At 44.4% G+C, this 20092-nt stretch overlaps 1 protein-coding gene across 12 annotated transcripts in view; it reads right to left on the bottom strand.

Annotated features, from left to right (window-relative positions):
* Window positions 1–20092, bottom strand: part of NAV2 (neuron navigator 2) — a 678828-nt gene that overhangs the window by 318496 nt on the left and 340240 nt on the right. The window lies entirely within an intron of this gene.

The following is a 20092-nucleotide window of genomic DNA, read 5'->3' as shown; positions in this document are numbered from 1 at the left end:
CTCTCTCTCTCTCTCTCTCTCTCTCTCTCTGTGTGTGTGTGTGTGTGTGTGTGTGTGTGTGTGAGCTTAAGATTATATATATTATATATTATATGACATTACATTATATTATACTAAATAATATAAAGGTACTCCACTGAAAGGATTTTGACCAACAATAGGTGCCATTCCCACTTAACAGGGGTTTTTTTTTTTTTTTTTTGCTTGTTTTTTGCTTTTCCTTGGTTTAACTGATTGCTGCTACTACAAATAAAATTCTATCAAGTGCACCAAATTTTTCTCAGGCCATGCACCTGTAGATAATGTTTTAAAAACCCTGTGACCTGGGTCAAGTCATAAGCCTCGCTGTACCTCAGCCTTCTCATCTGTAAAATGGGTATGATCGTACTTCTGAAGGTTGTTTTGAAAAGCAGGTGAAATACTACATATGAAGGCACCTGGAAAAGTGTAAATTCCTAAATCCCCAAAATTAATTGATGGGAAACAAAGTTCGGCATGTTCAACAACCTTACATATGTCCAAACTGTAGGACTTCTGCAAGGCTTAAATGTGCTAATGAGCATCCTGGCACTCTAAGTAGGACTTTGGAAATGGAGTGCTACTTCCCAAATGTATCCGACTACAGCCCTTTGGGTGGGACATTTCTCAAGCTACTACTCCAAGGCACCCACTTCAGGATACATCTCTTGCAAGGTAAAATCTGGCACGTATTTTCCCAGAGGGCCCTCTCTTTAGTAATATTCGGAGCAGCCTGAAGTCACCCCTAGGTTTTTTCACTTAATTTTGAGACTGTACATCAGAAGACTTAAGTTGGTATTTCTGTCATACGTATATACACACACACAATCTGGTTCCTATCAGGCAGGCTCCTGCAGAGTAACACTGAAAGCTAGTCACTCAGAATGCGTGGCTAGACCCTCACACAAAATACGATTTTAAAGACGGCCCCACCCTTCCAGCACAGAGCAGCAGGGTAAGGAGTAGTAATGGGATTGGCCCTGTGTATGGGGCCCAGTCAGAGGAGAACGTGTACCCTTCTCTGCTCCAACATCACTATCCTGTGAAGATGGACATGGGGCATCTGAAATACCCATTGTTTTATTCCAATAATAAAAATCGCTAACATTTATTGAGTATTTGCATACATAGCATGTCCCAGACATGGTCAAAGCTCTTTATATAAATCATCTTCGATTTCACAATAACCCTTTTAAAGTAGTGTCATCACTATTTTACAGAACAGGAAATGGAAGCACAGAGGTGTTAGATAAATTGCCAGTCATTACACAGCTCATAAATTGTGCAGCTGGGATTCTAACTTGGGTTTGTCTGAATCCATAGCTTTGGACCTTATAAGCCTTATAGGTCTTCTGGAGCACTTCTTGGAGCACTGGTTCTCAAAGTGGGGTCTTTGGACCAACAGCATCAGCAGCAGTACTTGAGAACTTGCTAGACACGCAAATTCTCAGGCACCATGCCAGATCTACTGATGAGAAATTCTGGTGAGTCCTAGTAATCTGTGTTTTTACAGAATGCAGCTTATTTTGATGCCAACTAAAGACTGAGAAACACTGCTCCAGGGGCAAGGGCTTTGTACCCAGGTTGTGGCATCATGTTACCTGAGAAAGGTAATACAGTCAGCCCCAGAATGAGTCACCTGGGCCATTATCTACAAATGTCACCCAGCAACAAGCAGGGTACAGAAGGGCAGGTGTGAGGGCTAGTTATTCTGGAAAGGAGAATTAGTGAGGTCTGGTGGTGCCAAGTCCAAGGGCACTAAGTCCAAGACAGAATAGGGAAGGAGACCTGAGGTCCAGTGTGGGGGCGAGGAAAGGCCAGCACAGCCCAGGCCTGCATTAAATATTCCACGCCATTTCCATTCCATTCCGTTCCATTTCCCACCCTTCCTCTTCAGACAACCGTGGACTCTCAAGGCTGTGCAGGCCTTAATGATCCCTGAGTTCTCTTCCCTCCAGTGCATGTGTCCCCACCCTAGCAAGGCCCCTGCCAAGAGGGCATCTTGCCTCTGCCTGAACCCCTGCAGTGATGGGAGCTCCCTGCCCCCAAGGTAGCTCCTTTCCCTTCTGGAAGTTTCTGGTTGTTACACTGCATTTCTGTGTCCTTACAGCATTCCCTGCCATTCCTTCTTCCACGCTTGGAGGCCATATTGACCTAGCCTGCATCGGATATTTGATAGTGCCCATGCTTCTTGGGTCTTCTCTTGTCTAGAACAAAAGCCACAGTTCTTTATTTCCTCTTCTACCTGTTTTCATGTTCTTTTACCATCCTGGTTCATCTCAGGAAAGACTCTGTAGGTATTCTCAGAGAGGGGTGCCCAGAAGCCCTTATCTGCTGCTTTCTGTTGGCTGAACTCACCTAATTCCACTTAAGAGAACAATATCAGACATGCCAAGCAACCAGCCCTGGGCTGCTGGCCTGCGTGCTGCCCCCAAGGAGGGCTATAAAGCCCCCATCCTGGAGAAGGGACTCGGAAGGTGGGGACCTTTTCCTCCTCTTCTTCCTGACGAGAAGATGGAAAACAGCGGCCTGGCCTTCAGAGATTGCCTCCCTGCCTATGCTTTTTCAAGGAACTGTTTTTCCAAGACGCACTTGACATGTGAGGGAGGTCCAGCCTGACGGGAATGTTCCAGCACACATGCTCTCCATAACCTGGAGGAGGCCCTGCTCCCTGGTATCTCTCTGTTTCCCAGAATTCACTGTCCCTGTTGGAACCCCTGGCTCTTAGAGTTGGTAAACAGTAGGCTGCGTCAAGACTTTGCAGCCTCTCTGCAGTTGGCAGGGACTGAACCCGTCTGCAGGGACGAGATAGTGACTGGTCTGTTTTCACTGGACAGATGTGTGGTTATCTTTCCTGAGGAAGCCAAGTTGGGGGGTAGGGGAGCAAGGCTGGGCGCCTGAAGATCTGGGCTAGAGGACCTTGAGATCCAAGTGTGTCCTCTGAAGACAAACTGCTTGAATTCAAATTCTGGTCCACCCTGGCTAGCTGTGTGACCTGGGCCAACTTATTTAACTTCTTCTTCTGGCCCTACAACCACATCTGCTATGGTAGTACCTCTCTCTCTAGGTTGCTGTGAGGCCCATGTGAGACACGCATATGAACACTGGGCACAGTGCCTAGTACGTGCTCAGTGCTCTTTGAATGTTTATTGTTCCTATTGATATTACTGTTTTATACAAGTTGATTAGGGATAAAGTTATACATGACTAGAAGCTTTTTAACTTTGCAATGACTTCTTTTATTTTCTCATTTGATCCTAATAACTCAATGAGAAGACAATGTCAAGATTTACCAATACCATTGTATAAGTGAAAAGCCCAGAGAGGTCGGGTGACTAGTCCAAAGTCACACAGCAGACCCTCATCAGATTCAAGACCATCTGACCTCCGGCCTGGAGTTCCTGGAGCATTGCTCCATGGACAGTTTGAGTTGTACTATCATTGTATTTCCCCTCATGTTATGTAGCTGTGATATTTTCTAAAATCGAGAGCTAGACTCATGATCTTAGATATAAAATTCCCCAGCCTGGACAGTGTACAGGCTCCTCTATCCCACACCCTCCAGTTTCTATTGTAAGGGGCATCCAAGGAAAAGACTCCTTTATCTTCTCACTCCCTGACCTGGCTATTGGGTCTGGGCTGATTCGGTCCCTGATTGGTGTATCAGTCAGTTAGTTTACAACTGGCTCACTTCCAATCCAAGGCTCATTGTCTGCCCTCTATAGCCAGAATTTGAAGGTGTATGGTAGTACATATCAGGCTCTAGAGATACCAGATTTTCCCACTGTCCCATCTTGGCCTGATATGTACTACCCCATCAAGTCCTCCTGGAGGCCTCCACAGAATAATCTTGTTCAATCCACCATCAGAAGAGCCTCCTACAATGACCTCAAGAAAGGGTCCAGTCCCTCCTTTGCAATAATACAGATCCAAGTCCATTTTTCCTTGAGGCTTCTAGACTGTAGCATGGCAGGATGGGAGTGTAGGGTTGGGGGATGGTATACCCCTCTAACTTGCCAATCCCAAGGGGCTCCTAGAATCAGTTTCTGGGAGATTTGTGCCTCAGCCTGTGGAGTTACCATGTTCAATTAAGTGGCTCTAGAAATACCAGATTTTCCCACTGTCCCATCTTGGCCTGATATGTACTACCCCATCGATGTCTGCACTGACTGGTTTGCAGGCTGGCTTGGCTGTGTGTTCCTGGGAAGGACAATTTATCTCAGTGTTCTTCCTCTGAATCTAAGAGATGCTTCTCTCCCTCCTCAAGAGACGTCAGGCATCGTCGGCTCCACTGAGCACTTATCATCCAGGGATGCTCTGATGACATCAGCTTTCTGAGAGCTGGACAGTTCCCCTCGCTTCAAAGCCTGTCTTTGCTCCACCCCACCCCAGCTCCTTCCCACCCTCATGTTCACACTCAGATTCATCCTTCAGATCCTGACCACCCATGGACCTGGGTTCTCACAGCCCTCACTGTCACCCAGAGCACAGCTTGGTGCCTTCCTCTGATTACTCTTTAGTAGACAGAGTCAATGGGGTTTAAAATTTTAAAAAGAGGGCCACCTTGTTGCAAATGAGTGATATCGTGGGGGTTGAAAACTATCTAGCTACAGGCAAAATTTTTCTTGCATTTATTAATGTATGCAACAAATATTTTTTGAATGACTGCTAACTGCCAGGTTCTTTTCTTGGTGTCAGGGAGAGTACAGAACAGGATAGACAAAGCCTGCAGTCAAGGAGCTTACATTCCAGGGCAGCAGAACTGACAAGTAAATGTATAGAAAGTACCACAAACAGAAGTATGGCTAGGTAAGGGACAGCGAGTGCCTGGGGTCGGGGAGAGAGCGAGCACTTTAGAGGGCCTGCTGGGAGAGGTTTCTCCATGGAGGCACCTGCAAGCAGAGACTCAAACAGAGGAAGGAAGGGAACCATAAAAGAGACTTGAGGGAACAGTGTTAGGAGCAAAGGGACAGGAATGATCAGGTCCCGAACAGAAGGCGGTCGGTGTGCTCCAGGACAGCAAGAAAGAAAGCCTCTGAGGTTACAGCAGAGTGAGCAAGACATGAGGGGGAAGAGAAATTGAACTGGAGAGAAAAGTTAAGGCCAGCTTGTGTAGGGCAAGGGCTGGCAAACTCCAGCCCTTGGCCTTTTTAGGCTCATGACCTAAGAACAGTTATTACATTTATTTTTAAAGGGTTGGAAGGAGGAGGAACCAGGGATGAAGATAGAAATGGGGACAAAAATAAAGGCAAAAAAAAAAAAAAAAGGTGATGATGTGACAGACTCCTATGGGGCCCATGAAACCTAAAATATTTACTATCTGACTCTTGACAGAAGTTTGCTTATCCCCTAATACAGAGATCTGAAAGACATTAAGCCATTTGGGTTTTATTTCTAGTATTATAGGAAGCTGAGGGCAGGGTATTCAGAGCAAGGAAGTGGCGCAGGCTTAAGGAGAGTTGTCAGCACTTACTCTGGCTCCATGGGAAAATGGTTATAGGGTCCAGGGTGGTGCTGGGAGGTGAGCCAGTGCTATTGCACTCACATAGGAGTGAGGAGGGTGCCTGCGGCTGTGGTGAAAGGGATCGATTTTGAGACATGTCAGCTGAGTTGTCAGATTGAATATGGGATGCGAAGGAAAGGGAGGAGTGAAGGACAATTCCCAGGCTTTTCGCTTGAACAAGTGGGTGAATGTTGGTTCCCTTTATGGAAATGCGGAAGACCAAGGGGGAAGCAGTTGGTGAGGTGGGTTTTAAGAAGTCAAAAGTTCTGGTTGGACACGATCAGTTTGAGATGATAGTTTGACATCAAAGTGGAAACATTCATATACACAAATGTGCAAAATGCATACACATATAATATAAAAAATGGTGATGTCACTGATGCTATTTGAAAAAAAGAAAGAAAAAAATTGTATTGAAGACTTACTCTTAAACATGAAGTATTCGATATTCACTCTCACAACAATTTATAAGGAAATTTTTTCATTTGTCCCTCCCATTTTACTGATGAGAAAACTGAGGCTTAAAGAAGTTGAGCATTTGCCCAAAGTTTACATATGAAATTGGATAGTGATAGAGCTGGGAGGCAAAGCCAAGAGTCCGAGTTTGCAACACTATGGCCACTAAACTGAACAGCACATCCACATCTACTCAGGAATGCACCCTTGCTTTCTTGGTGCTTGTATGTGGCCATTTTTATTTGGGCAACATAATGGACAAATCGATTTCTCGAACTGATTCTACAGACCAGAGACAATAAAATATTCTTGTGTTCCACCTCTGAATTATACAAAATTAAATAAACAACCTTTTAATTATAATACTTATACAGTACTTTTTTAAATTATGAAGGTAACACATGCTTATTAATTAAATTAAAAATATGGAAAAATAGATAATTAGTAATGTACCCAAAACTTAAATATACCCTGATTGACTATTCTGAAACTTTTTAAAGGTTATACTTAACTCACTGTAGAGATAGCAACAATTAGTTTCTGGGGCTCAGGAAGTAAGGAAGGCCTCAAAGGAACAAATAAACTATATGGCTAACATTATTAAAACAACACACAGCTATGTGTCAAGAATTATGCCAAGTGCTTTAATTGCATGACCTTATTTAATTCTCATATCCCATTTTACAGTTTGAGGCATTCACCACTCCCAACTAGCAGAACTGAGACTTAACCAAGGGGTAATGAACCCCAGAGCAGAAGCTTTTCAATTTCATGTAATTCTATTCCTAGAGAACAATTATGGTCTACCAGAAGGCTGGGAGGTACTCAGTAAATATTTCATGAACAAATAAATCGAAACTAAGGCATTTGATAAATTCAGAGCAAAATTAAGAAGGGAAGAGAGAGTGAGCTGGGGCAACCTTGAATTGACTAATTGATTCAGTCATTCAACAAATATTTTTGAGCACCTACCAAGTGCCAAGCACTGAGCTAGACCCTGGAGACCAGTGGTGAACATGACAGAATAAAATCCTGGCCTCAGGGTCTTCACAGAGAGTCTCCATGGATGGCTAACTCTCGGGAGATGTTCACTTAGGGTAGCTTCCCCTCAGACCCTGAAGATCTGCCCTATTTTACTCTGATACACATGGTCACCCTGTGCAAACCAACTTGTTCTAAAAAGCAAAGAACTCCAGGAATAAAAAATATAATTACGAAGCATTTCTATTTTATTCTTTAGACTGAACACTGTCTAACTTGTGCTTCCTTGTCATCTCTTATTAGCTTATTTCTGCTCAATTTCCAATCAGACATGCTAACTGGAATTTTTAACCTGAGGCTATGACCCTCCAGGTGTCCCCATGGATGGCAAAATGTTGTATAGATATATATTTTTTAGAGAAGGAAGGGGCACAGAGGGGAAGGAAGGTCCATTGTTTTTGTCAGATTTTCAAAGGAGTATAGAACCTCAAAAAAGCAAAAATCCATGACTCTAATCTTTTTTCCACTTCAGTGATATTTCCCATAGTCTGTGAATGTTGACCCTTTTTTCCCTCTAACAGTCTCTCACAGAGCTGAGACTGACTGGCATTTGGGGTTTGCTTTCAGAAACTATGTGAGTACAGCATTGGTATTTTTCCAGGCACGGCATAAAACGTAGCTTAATTCATTCACTTCCACATTGACACAAGGGGGAATGTTCCAATTCCTCAGCTGCTGAGAAAGGCAGTGTCCTCCACTAGGCTTCACACAACCCTCTTTCACTTGATTATTATTTGAGTTTCACCCCTGGCCCTGACTCCACACCGTGGGTCTACACCATTTCCCTGAGTACACATAGTCTTAGACTCCTTTAAGCCAAAGAAAATAACACAGTTCTGATAGTCCGAGGCAAGAACAGACTTCCTAAGCAGGTTGTTCATCTGCCAGAATTCCTGCTCACTGTGCTTATTCTTGAACTCCAGATATCAATCACCGTCTCTATAGGGTAGAGAAATGGAACAGAAAATACAGACGGTCTCCTGTTATTCCTTTTTGTTGAAAGCAAGTAGCACATTCAAGTGGAACATTTAAGATTCAAGGTCTTTGTGAACATTCATTCTTTCATACTTCAACAAATACATATCAAGTGTCTACTGTGCTCCAGACACTTTCCAAGTGCTGAGGGCACAGTAATAAACAAGACAGTTATGGTTACTGCCCTCCTGGAGCTTACGGACTAGTGCAAGAAGGAGACATCACGAGTTAATACAAGTGTGCTGGGAGGTATGAGAAAAATATGAAGTGCTATTGGAAACATGTAACTAAAAGACTCTATGTAGTACTGTAGTGTTGAAGGATGAAAAAGACATCCCTGTTGAAGTCACGGCTATGCTGAGACCTGAGTAGAAGTTGCTGAGGCTAAGGTACATGGAAAGAGAACAGATTTGAAGCCACTGAGGCTGTGCAAAGGCCCTGGGGCCAGATCTAGTACAGAATGGAAAGAAAGCCTTGGTAGCCAGAATATAAAAAGCGAAGCCATAAATGGCTCGAAACAAAGCCAGAGAAGAAATACGGGATCTGCACAGAAAGGGCTTTGTATGTCATTGCAAGGATTTGAGTCCCTATCCTGAGAACAGAGGGGAATTATGGAAAAGCACTGAGGAGGCATGATGTGTGACATGATCAGATCTGAGGTTTTAAAAGATCATTCTGACTACAGCGTGAAGAATAGATTGAGGATGCATAGGATTGTATATGAAGAATCTGGTTCAGAGCCTTCTTCAGTAGACCTGAGAGAGATAGATACTCATGCTTTTGACCAAGGTTAAGGTAAAGGACATGCAGAAAACTGGACCCACCTAAGAGAAAACAGAGGATGAACAAACAGAGCTTGACAGGGGATTAGATGTGGACATGATAAAAAGGGCAGGGTTAGTCACCTAATCAATCATTTTTGCTTGTCCCCAAAGCAGTCCTAGACACCCCTTTCTACTCCAACTGGATCCTCCAGTTAGGGTTAGAGCACGTTAAGTATAAAGCTGAACCGAGTCACTAATTAATGGGGCTCTGGTGACAATGATGATTGCTATGTTCATTGAATAAGTCAGGGCTATCCCCCACCAAAGCCTTTGTGTTGGCGATCCCACTGGCCAGCTCAGGCAGCCCTGGTTTTCACGTGGTTGGATCTTCGGTTCTAATCCTGCCTCCTCAGGTCAGTCTTCATTGAGCCCCTCATCTAACATCACCCTCAGCCATTCTTGAATACATCACCCTACTTATTTTCTTCATACCACTTGCCAGTCTCTGAAATAAACTTATAAATGCACTTGTTTACTCGTGTTTTATCTGTAGTTCCTATCCACAAGAAGGTAAATTCCATGACAACAGAAATCTAGTTATTTTTGTTTCACGGTGCCTACAACAGTGCCGGGTGCATAGTAGTTGCTCAGTAAAAAGATGAATGCATAAATGACTCCCAAAGACCAAATGACCCCCAGACTGCACTCGGCTTGGGAAATCTGGACATCTGCACCTGACTTGGTTCTGGGCCTTGGCACAGAACGAGCAGCTCACGTGCTCAGCTTCGTCATGAGCCCTTTCAAACTCAATCTGGCCTCTACCTGAACACAGGGCTCAGGTGAGTAACAGTTTTCCAAGAAACAGCACTCCATAGGGGTTTCCTTTTCTTTATTCCCCAAAGCAGAAGAAGCACAAGAACAGGTATTTTTCCAAACTCCACACCTTGAGGCACAAAGCAAACTCTGTGGGATCCTGGGACAGAATTACTTATCCTCACACATGACTAGAAGAGCTCACGAGCAAATTGCTTGTGCTGATTTGTTACTATTTTTGTCCCTATAGCTCTCGGGGCCAATGTCAACTGCATGGTCGTTCATAAGTAGTTCTTTTTTAGCCCAAGATATTGGACAGGATTTGGTTTTCTTAGCTGGATTCATTTTCAGCAAGGGCTCTTGATTCTCTTCTCTCACTCCACTAATTTTATTTTGAAAGGATGCTGTTTTCATAACATGAAGATGGGGACTGCATTCTGCAGAGGGGAAAGAAACAGGATGTGGCAAGGCCCAGCTAGCCCCTGCAAAACTGTCCAAAGGGATGAATCAACGCTAAGTCGCTGGTGGATGTTCAGTTCTCAGAGTTTGTGAGTCAGTGGCTGCTGTGCATAGGTCTTTTGATTCCTTCCATGAACCTGGAGTCTCCCCCAAGCCAGGAGGGAAGTAACTAATAACAGCACCACCTAATGATGATTTCAGCTGAAACCATAATATGGTGCTGGTGGGATAAAATGAACTGTTATTTTACAAATCTACTGTATTGCCCTGGGGTTAGTTGGGATGGGACAAAGGACAGGCCCTAGAACAGCTGGCTTAGACTAGACACCTGTCTGCAGCCTGTCTCTCAGAGGAGCAATGCCCGGGCTCATACATTGGCATATGTGCTGGGTCTGCTCTGTTCTAAAACACTAATTCACACGCTGGAATTCTCCATAGAGAATAATTTTCTCTTAGAAATTGCCTTTCAGGAAATAGAGGCAAATGAGATCACGAACTTTTGGAGAGAGAAATTAATAAAAATAAACTTTAAGGAATGTTAGAGAGGCCCGATGAACTCAAGATAATGACATTTGTAGACCATCCTGCCATCAATGAGCATTTTCTTATGCTCTACATCCCTGCTCACCTGTATCTTCTGCATCATGCCCCCGAATGATAACGGCAGTCACCATTTATCGAATATTCACTAGGCGATGAGCACTTTATAAATGTGATTTTATTCAGTTTACTGAAACCCCCCCAATGAGATAGGTATCCGTTATTTTCTATATTTTACAAAGCAGGAAACTGAGGAATCAAAGACATTAACTGACTTGCCCAAAACCATAGCTGATAAGTACAAGATGTGGGAATCGACCTTTCACCCAACACCAGAAGCCCCGCTCTGCTCTGCCATCGGTCTCATTTCGGAATCAATTTACTCTATTTACTACATCAGGAAAAGCATGTTTGTTTGTTTTTTTGTTTTCCCGAGGAAAGCTTTCAACAAATATTTTTCATAATATGGAATTAAGATAATACCCAAGCCTTAGCCCCTTCTTATCAATGAGAATGTTGAACAAATTTGTCTCCAAAGCATCTTCCAGGTTCATTCAAAGTTCTATGGTTTCATTCTGATCCACTGCACAAAAGCATCTTTTTTCCTCTCAAGAGGGAAAAGATTCCTATTAGCTCTTTAGAATATCCACCAGCAACGCTCTGTAGATGGTGCGGTTCCTGCAAAATCCCCAGTGGGTGATAAATGAGATCCAGTCTCCTGGGGGTTGTGGGAAAGTAGCCAGAAGAAACTACTCTGATGCCTTGGGGAGGTCTTGGCTCCCTTTTTGGCATCAGCTGGGTCTGGTCGTGGGGTGATTACCAGCCCTGAATGCATCAGAGTAGGGTGAACAGCCTCTGTGGGTGTTCAGGGAACCCCTAAGCCCCCAGGTCTGCTGCCGATTTGTCCTGCAGCAAAATGGAAGGGGGCTTCACAGGCTCCAAGCCCAAGCCCACCCAACAAGGAGGCTGCCTACCAGACCATCCTGCCCTACCCAGGCTTGGACCTTTCCTCTGCTATTGTCCCTTGCTATACACATGGCCAATGACATAGCAGCACAACTGCCCCAGGAATAGGTCTTAGCAGGAATGGGCCCCGCCTCTCACAACAGTTACCCAATTTTTTACCACGGCCACTGCCCCCTGCCCTCCTGCCTCTGCGCCCCACGTCCTCTCACTTTCTGACCGCCTCTCGCTCCAGCCCCTCCGGCCCCTTCTCTGTTTCTCACAGACCTCTGCTGTTCTCCCACCTGAGAAAGCTCCTCCTCACACATTTCACACAGCTGCCTCTTTCGTACCGTTCAGGTCTCAGGTCCCAGGGCCCCGCTTCAGAGAGGCTTTCCCTGACCTCCCATCACTCTGCCTCTTGACTCAGTTGATTTTCTCCATGTCCTCACCATGATTTGAAATCGCTTTGCATAGGTACTTCATCACCTGTCTCCTTGGCCCTAAAATACAAGTTCTATGAGACCAGGAACCCCTCCCCCCATCTTGTTCACCGTTGTGTCCCAGTGCCTCAAATAGAATAGTAGGTGCTCAATAAATAGAGTCAACTGAAGCCTTTAATCCTAAGTTCCTCACTTATTAAGCAGAGGTGATAATGTTACATCACAAGGTTGCTGTCTCTAATATATTAGAGACAAGATGTTCTTAGGGTGTGTTAAAGACCAAGTCCCAATAATTAGAAATTTTAAAATTATTTTTATTGCATTGAGAGAGGTAGCCTTGACTGGGGGTTAAGCCTGCAGACTCTGGAGCCTGAATCTGGCCTTCACAACTAATTAGCTGTTCAAACACCAGCAAGTTACTTCTCTAAGCCACAGTTCCCTCATCTGTAAAATAGAGATAATAATAGTACCAACTCCTAGGACCATTGGGCAGGTTAAATGAGATAAACGATAAAAAGTATTCAGAACAATGTCTAGCACATAACATACTCTCAATAAATGTAAGCTATTACCATGTATGAAATATAGGGCTACACATATTCCATTAAATCCTCCCATTACACACTACTCAGCCTACAAAGTACTTTTACATAACTCCTCTTAGCTTATGCTCCTGAAATCCTCTTGATGGCCAGGAATTACCTACTCAATTTTATAACCGAAAAAACAGACTCAGAGAGGTCGAGCGGCTTGCCCAAGATCACACAGGTAGCCAGAAGCAAAGGTAAAAGCCTCTGACTCAGTTCAAACTCTCTTCTTGTCACCATGCTTGCTTCCTCACCCAACCTATAGCCCGAGAATCTGAAGACATTACACTGGGCCCAGTATAGAGCAAGCGACCCTGCTGTGCCGCCTGACTATTCCGGTTCAAAATAAACAAAGCCCAAGGCCTGTGCCCACCCACTGAGGCCAAATGTGTCTCTCCCGAGCCTGCTCCTTTTAGGCTAATGGAGGGCTTGGCAAAGCCACAAAGGCAGGTGGAGCCTGTGGCTTCTGCCACTAGAGCAGGCCCAGAGTTCTAGTGCTCTCCTAGCTTCAAAGCAACATCAAAATAGCGCAGCGCTTTCTGGGGGTGGGTCAGAGCAGGGCGCTGACATGGTCAAGAGCTTTTCAACTGCTTCCAGCGGGAATGGAGTGTTTGCTGGAAATGGGGGTCTTTCCTGCAGAGCAGTCTGGTCTAGCAGCCCCTGCCAGTCTGACCCCCTGCCCTGCCTCAGCCCCCGACCCTTGTCCTCAGAAAGTGGCAGCTCCTTCTGCACCAGGGACGATTCAGGAAAGGGACTCCAGGCATAAAATTCAACGGATCGAGGAGGAGCCGGTTGTAAATGACGTGAGGGGAGAAAAAAACTGCACTCACCAAAAAGAAACTGGCACCCTGTTCCATCTTGTTCACTCCCAGCAGGAGCAGATTTGTTGTGACTAATGCATCAGGCTTTAAATACTTTCACGAGGCATACTGATTAGCTCGAGGCACAATGGAGGCAACTGCAAAGTTTCTAAAAGTGCAAAGTTTCCAAAGGAAGAAAAGGCTGCCACCCTCAGAAAACACTCTCCTGCTCCGTTTCATTCCTTAACAGAGCCACAAGGCAGAGGGACCTGTGTCCAGAAAGAAATCACAGGGAACCGGTCAGATTCACAAGGAGGGATTTTCAGTGGGATCCTGTCATCCTTCTCCTCAAAAAACCCTGTGTGACTGTTCCTTGCCCACAGTCCAAATTTTCAGCCATTTGCCTTCTAGGATCTTCATGAACTGGCACTGAATGACATCTTGCCAAAACTTCATGTCCTTCTGGAACCTCAGAAGGTGACTTTATTTCGAAATAGGATCTGTGCAGCTGTAACTAGTTGAGTTTGTAATGGATTAGGGTGAGCCTTAAAGCCAATGACTAGGGTCCTCATAACAAGGCCATGTGAAGACCCAGAGACACACAAAGAATGCCATGTGGAAATGAAGACAAAGATGGGCATGACAGGTCTATAAGCCAAGATATGTTAAGAACTGCCAGCAACCACCAGAAGTGAGAAGAGGGGCATGAATGGGTTCTTGCTCAGACCCTCCAGAAAGAACCAACCCTGCTGACACCTTGGTTTTGGATTCAGCCTCCAGACCTCTGACAATAAATTACTGTTTTAAGCCACCCAGTTGTACTATCTTAATGGCAGCCCTAGGAAACTAATATAAGTCCCAATCTATGTGTCTAGCCCGTCTCCCATCAAAATCACCTTCCTCATACAACATGTATGGGTGGTGGTTGTTATATATATATTTTAAATGTGACAGAGTTCACGCATCTCTGTCATTCTGGCTGCTGGATGACTTTGAGTAAACCAATTCACTTATTTTCCATTGTCTAATCTATAAATTGAAGATAATAGAAGGCCTGTTGCAGTGGTTTGAATGAAGAAATATACATGTAACAAGAAAGAGACAATATCAGTCACTAGAGTTGCTCTTGAGGAAGACATTGCATTGGTTTGGAAATACAACTAAAGAAACCATTTGCAGGAGGGTGGATCTCAAGGGCTAGGATCAAAAAAAAAAATGTGTGTGGGGGAGGGGCTGTTGACTAACTTTGGATTTGTAATGCGTAATGTGGATGATAAGAGTTGGCTGATAAAGGATGAGCAATGTAAAGTCCACGAGGAAGAATCCAAGAGATAAAAATGGTCAGCAAGAGAGTGGACTAGCACAAGCTTTTGGGGAAAACAGAAATGTCTAATGTATATTTTTAGCTGTTTGTAGCAACATGTGCAAGAGATGCTCATTCTCCCATCTCCCCTACAAAATACCCAGTGACATCTAAATTGGGTACCAACATTTTTATGATCATGGATTTTTTGGCTTCAATCTTGGCGAGGTACTGAGTTTGGAGGCTGGGCTGTCACAGGAGCAAAAATGAGGAGAGCTCACAGGTGTATGAGCTAAAGAATCAGGGACCTGGGAGACATCCGGTTTACCCACATGTGTGAGTGGCTGCATGCTGCAGGAACTTTGTGTATAAATGTGATACACAAAGACTTGCTTCAGCCTCAGTCCTTAACCTAATCTGCCTTACTCCTGCCTGAACTTGTAATGATTTCTGTTCTTCTACCACTTCTTCACCTATTTCAATCCTACCGTTCCTTCGAGAATCTGCTGCCTCCCGCATGACGGCTTCACCCACCTTCCCAGCCAGAAAGAGACAATTTTCCTTTTCCCAACTTTGTGGAATGTATGTTTCCATGTAGTGAGGACTATATTCTCTCTAGAGTGAGAGTTAATAAAAAAAAATACAAGACAAGTCATACATATGCCTATAAGAGAAGGTGAACTCTGCAAAGGGAAAGATCCACAAGGGAGTGGAGGAGGGGGAGAAATTGGGAGGTAGAGGTACTGAAAAACTCAAATGGCCGACTTTATCCACAGTGATTATATCTGGTCTGGGTGAGAGGGACAGAGGGGAAAGGTGATCTCTCCAGCAAACCCCTTTGTAAAGCTGAAATTCAAGCACTTCCCCTGGCTCTTGTGTGTCGTTCTGAAGCACACTGAAAACAATTGATATGCTGGTAATATTGTTTCTTGTAAGCTCTCAACAGCTTACAAATTACCTAAACCTCCACCTGCCAAGCTTTCTCCTCACCCTCCCTCAGAGCAAATAAATACATCCACCAGGGCCTAAAACAGGCATTAACTTTAAAGGTAGGTCAGGTGACATGCTCTGATCCACCTGCAAAGGGCTCTCTGTAAAGGAGTTCTCCATGGGCCTGGAACGAGGAAATAAGTCCACTTGCCCATTCAGTGGGGCGGAGAAGCGACACCCAGGAACCAGTTCCCCGTCTACTTATGACCTGCCCTCAGCACCTGCCCTGGAGCCTGAGCTACTGAGCTGCGGGGAGCAGGAGATACAGGAAGGAAAAATACATTTTTGCTCTTCCCAAGGAGGTCTTCATGCAGGGGGAGACAAACAAGCAGGCGAGTACAGTGCAGTGTGAGTAGTGAAACGATAGAGCTGGCCAAGGTTAGGACAGTGCAGAGGAGAGCTAAACCTGGAAATAACTGCCTGGGCTGAGCCTGGAGGATGAAGAGGAATTATGCTATTTCTTAAAGTCTGTGACTCACTACTGCCACAAATACACACATTGGTTGTTAGATTCATTCTCATTTTAGAAATATTAAAGTGTAAGGAAATGCATGGCTTGGGGTGGGGGGAGGAACCTATGATAATCAGGTGAAGAATCTTGGAAACTGCTATCCAAGCGGAGGGAATAGAATATGCAAAGGCCCAGAGGTAAAAGGATGGTTGCCATATATGTACTGTTCTAGTGAGTATATGTAGAGATGTCAGTAAAGTGGCAGCTATAACGGAACACCTTAAACTGGGTGGCTTAAAAATTATTCATTCCTCATAGTTCCGGAGGCTGGGTGCCAGCATGGTGGGGTTCTTGTTGAGAGCCCTCCTTTTGGTTCATAGATGGTTGTCTTTTTACTGTATCCTCACATGGTGGAGAGAGAGCACTCTGGTCCTTTCATCTCCTTCTAAGGACACTCATGCCATCATGGGGTCTCTACCTTCATGGCCTGATCTAAATCTAATTATCTTCCAAAGGCCCTACCTCCTAATATCATCACACTGGGGATTGGGGCTTCAACATACGGACACAAACATTTAGTCCATAGCACTATTTGCATTAATAAAGTTACTGACTTAGCTCAGATATTCTCTTGTAAAGGCAAGAGAATATCTCCTTGCTCCCTGAGCTAATCAATGACCACCTAAGTCAGGTCTAAGAAAGGTGGCACGTGGAGTAGAGTAAGAACTGAGGCTCATTAATTTACCATCCAGTTCCACACTCTGATGGTATAATGATGAACGTGACACTTGTCCCACCTTGGAGCTTACATTCCACTAGAGAGAAAGACAAAAAGCAAGTGCACATGTACCATGAAGGCAGGCAGTGATAATTATCATGTAAATAAACTAAAGGAAGTGAATAGAGATTATGGAGTGCTATTTTAGATAGGCTGGTCAAGAAAGAGCACAGATAAGAAGGAAGTGAGGGAGCAAGCTCTGTGTTTATCTGTGGAAAAGCATTTAAGACTACAGGAACAGAAACAACAGAGGCCCTGAGTTGAGGCGTGATTGGACAACTTAAAAACAGCAAGGAAGCCTAAGTCACTGGAACAAAGCGAGATCTAGGAAATGCTCCTGGAGCATCCCTCTCCAGCCATCCAGGCACAGTGCCTCTGGATAAAGGTCCCTTACACCCTGCCAGCATCCTGTGGATCAGACCTGAGGAAGCTTCTTTCTCCTCCAGCCCAAGAGTGAGTGAGCCACTGAAAACCTGGCCTTGCAGTATAGGCTGATGGTTAAGAGCTCAGGCTGTGAAATCAGACACCCCTGGGTCAAAGTCCCAGCTCTGCCACATCCCTGCTGTGCGCCCTTGGGCAAGCTGGTTAGCTTACATGAAGCCCGAGGTGGGGGGCTGGTAAACTGGATCTCCTGGGGCTGGGTGGGGAGCAGGTGTGGAGATAAGCCCCAATTTGAAGCATTTGCCAATTTGTATGGTATAAATACTCTCACTGTGGCTGACTTCTATTCTCAACATGAAAGCTTTGAACATGGACTCACTTAGGAGGAGACACATACAATTGGCTCTGTAGAGCCAGCTCCGGCGTACCGCTGCCTCAGTTTCTTCATCTGTAAAATGAATTTCACCTCATAGATTACTTGGTGAGAATTAGATGAGGTCTATATAAAACGCACTCAGCATAATGCGTCATGCAAAGCTAATGCTCCATAAATGAGAGCCGCATTCTTATTCAGTAAGGATGTTAAATTCCAGCACTTGTGTGTAGAAATGAATTCTCAAATGAGAAAGGGCCAATAGGAGGGCAAGAGACTTATTCTGACTCTGTCTCTGCCTCCTGTGTGACTTTGGGCAAGTTGCTTTCCCTCTCTGGGCTTCAGTTACTTTATCCAAAATGAAGGATAGTGCTATTTATAAAGTGCCTTCCAGAATGGACATTCTATGACTTCCTACTCTGGAGATTGTTCTAGAAGCACCATTGGAAAAAGGGAGTTGTTGAAAGCACCAAGGCAGCGTAAAGGTGCGATGAGGTCTGCTAGACAGAGGTGGCAAATGTGTGAAGAGTCTGGAACAGCAAGCCTGCATGAGTTTTTTTCCTGGCAAAGGCCTCAGAATCATTTGAAAGATCAAAGGAAGTGAGAGGAAAACATCTAGGGGGGAAAAAAACACGATACATGGCAGTGGTGAGAGGAAAAGATCTGTACGAGTGAGTAGATTCAGGATCGGTAGGTTTCCAGAAAATGTCTTTAATTCTACAAAACCTTGCATGGAAAGAGAGAAAAGAATTCAGAAAGAAGCTGTTGATAAAACTTTGGGTGAGATGAGCATGCCGGAGGCAGACAGGAAAAAAGTAAAGGAGAGAATAATAAGGCCCGCTGAGACAATCCTCCCCCCGCGCAGGCAAGGACGAGAGAGAGAGGCTAGCTGGAGAAATCAAGTAGCACCACACTTCATGGAACTGAAAGCTGAATCTGCCAAGCTGAGTTCCTTGTGCCTCCAATGTCCTCATTAGAATCTCTTTGAAGTGCATCAAACTGTAATTTTCTAGAGTCAAGAACAAAGCTCCATCTAGCCTTTGGTTCATCAGTAGGAACCAAGTATGTGCCACAGCTCCCTCAAAGCCACAGACATGAGGCAGGCCTCCCCGCAGATGACAAAAGGCACTGAAAGATTTTGTGGACTTTGCACTTTTCTTCCTGAATGTCTCTGGACTGGCCTGGATTTCTTCTCTGGGGGAACAAAAGAATATTGAGTCTGAATGCGGTGATCCCAGAAATTGCTTTCCCTGGCTATTATGGTTTGGAACTCCATTTTTCTCACAAATGAGTAGTTTTCTCAAGTAGCCTGAGAACTTACAACTCTTCTAAGTTGTGACAAGTAGATAAGTTAACTGAATTCCCAATTTAGTAATCCCTGTTCTAACATTTTTGGGTCAGATATTGTTCCCATAAGGAGCTTAATTCAGCAGCCTGACATCCAGGGAAATGAAAGGGGAAGCTAAAGAGTGTGTATTTCATTCTGACTGGAGCTAAACTTTGATAGGTGAGCTTAATTACTGGCTGCCTCCAGCTCCCAATCAACCAGCTTATGGCCAAAAGAATAAAGTCATAATAAAATGTAATGACATTTTAGTCAAACTGGGAACTAAGTCACAGCAGCCACAGTGACTAGAGGGTGAAGTAGCTCCTTAAAGAGGCGAGGCTAAGCCTGTGACAGGGACGCCTCACCTGCTCTCACACTTTGATTTCATCATTTTAATGATGACACAATGAGTTCCAGGCTTGTGGCGTCAGGAACTATAAATGCTGCATTAAATGTGTCTATAAACAATTATCAACAATAACCTTTAAGCTTATTAAAAATGAATCGAGAAATGAATCAATCATTGTCAAATGCTCAGTATAATATTGACTCTGAAAATAAGAGTCCCTCTGAAATTCCAAGAGCATCTTACAGCAGATGCTTAAACTATATGTTTCTAAAATTTAAAAGAATACTAGAAGATCTCTGAATGGCCCAGAGATGACACTAGTTCACAGTTAGAATCTCTGGGTTTTAATCCTGCCTTTTGCCAGTTACTGGACTTGTAGTTGGGTCAAAGTTTTCCTCATTTCTACCTGTCAATATCCTTGATCATGTTCTCTCACATCTTTGTCTTTCAGCATCATGATCCACCTTAGGAACCCGGCTGAGAGATTCCCTCATTCCCCTCCAAGCCTGGTTCTCTTTGATCTGTACCTCCATATAAAAGTGGTTTTCTGCCCTCCAGTGAGTATTAAAGCCAGCGTCCACAACGCTGCCCATGAACCCCTGAACTAAGCATTTTACTCACATCATTACGTTCAATACTTACAACGATGTTCATTCATTTAACAGGTATTTATTTAGGACTTACTCCATGCCAGGTACCATGCTAGGTGCCTGGGATAAGGTGGGCAACAAGGTAGGCATGGCTCTCATCCCCAAGGTGAGTGTGGTATGAGGGCTATTACATCTAATTTACAGGTGAG

Source organism: Rousettus aegyptiacus, unplaced genomic scaffold (genome assembly GCF_014176215.1).
Source record: "Rousettus aegyptiacus isolate mRouAeg1 unplaced genomic scaffold, mRouAeg1.p scaffold_m13_p_5, whole genome shotgun sequence".
NCBI lineage: Eukaryota > Metazoa > Chordata > Mammalia > Chiroptera > Pteropodidae > Rousettus > Rousettus aegyptiacus.
The sequence above is the reverse complement of the archived record's forward strand: the minus strand, read 5'-3'. Positions and strand labels throughout refer to the sequence as shown.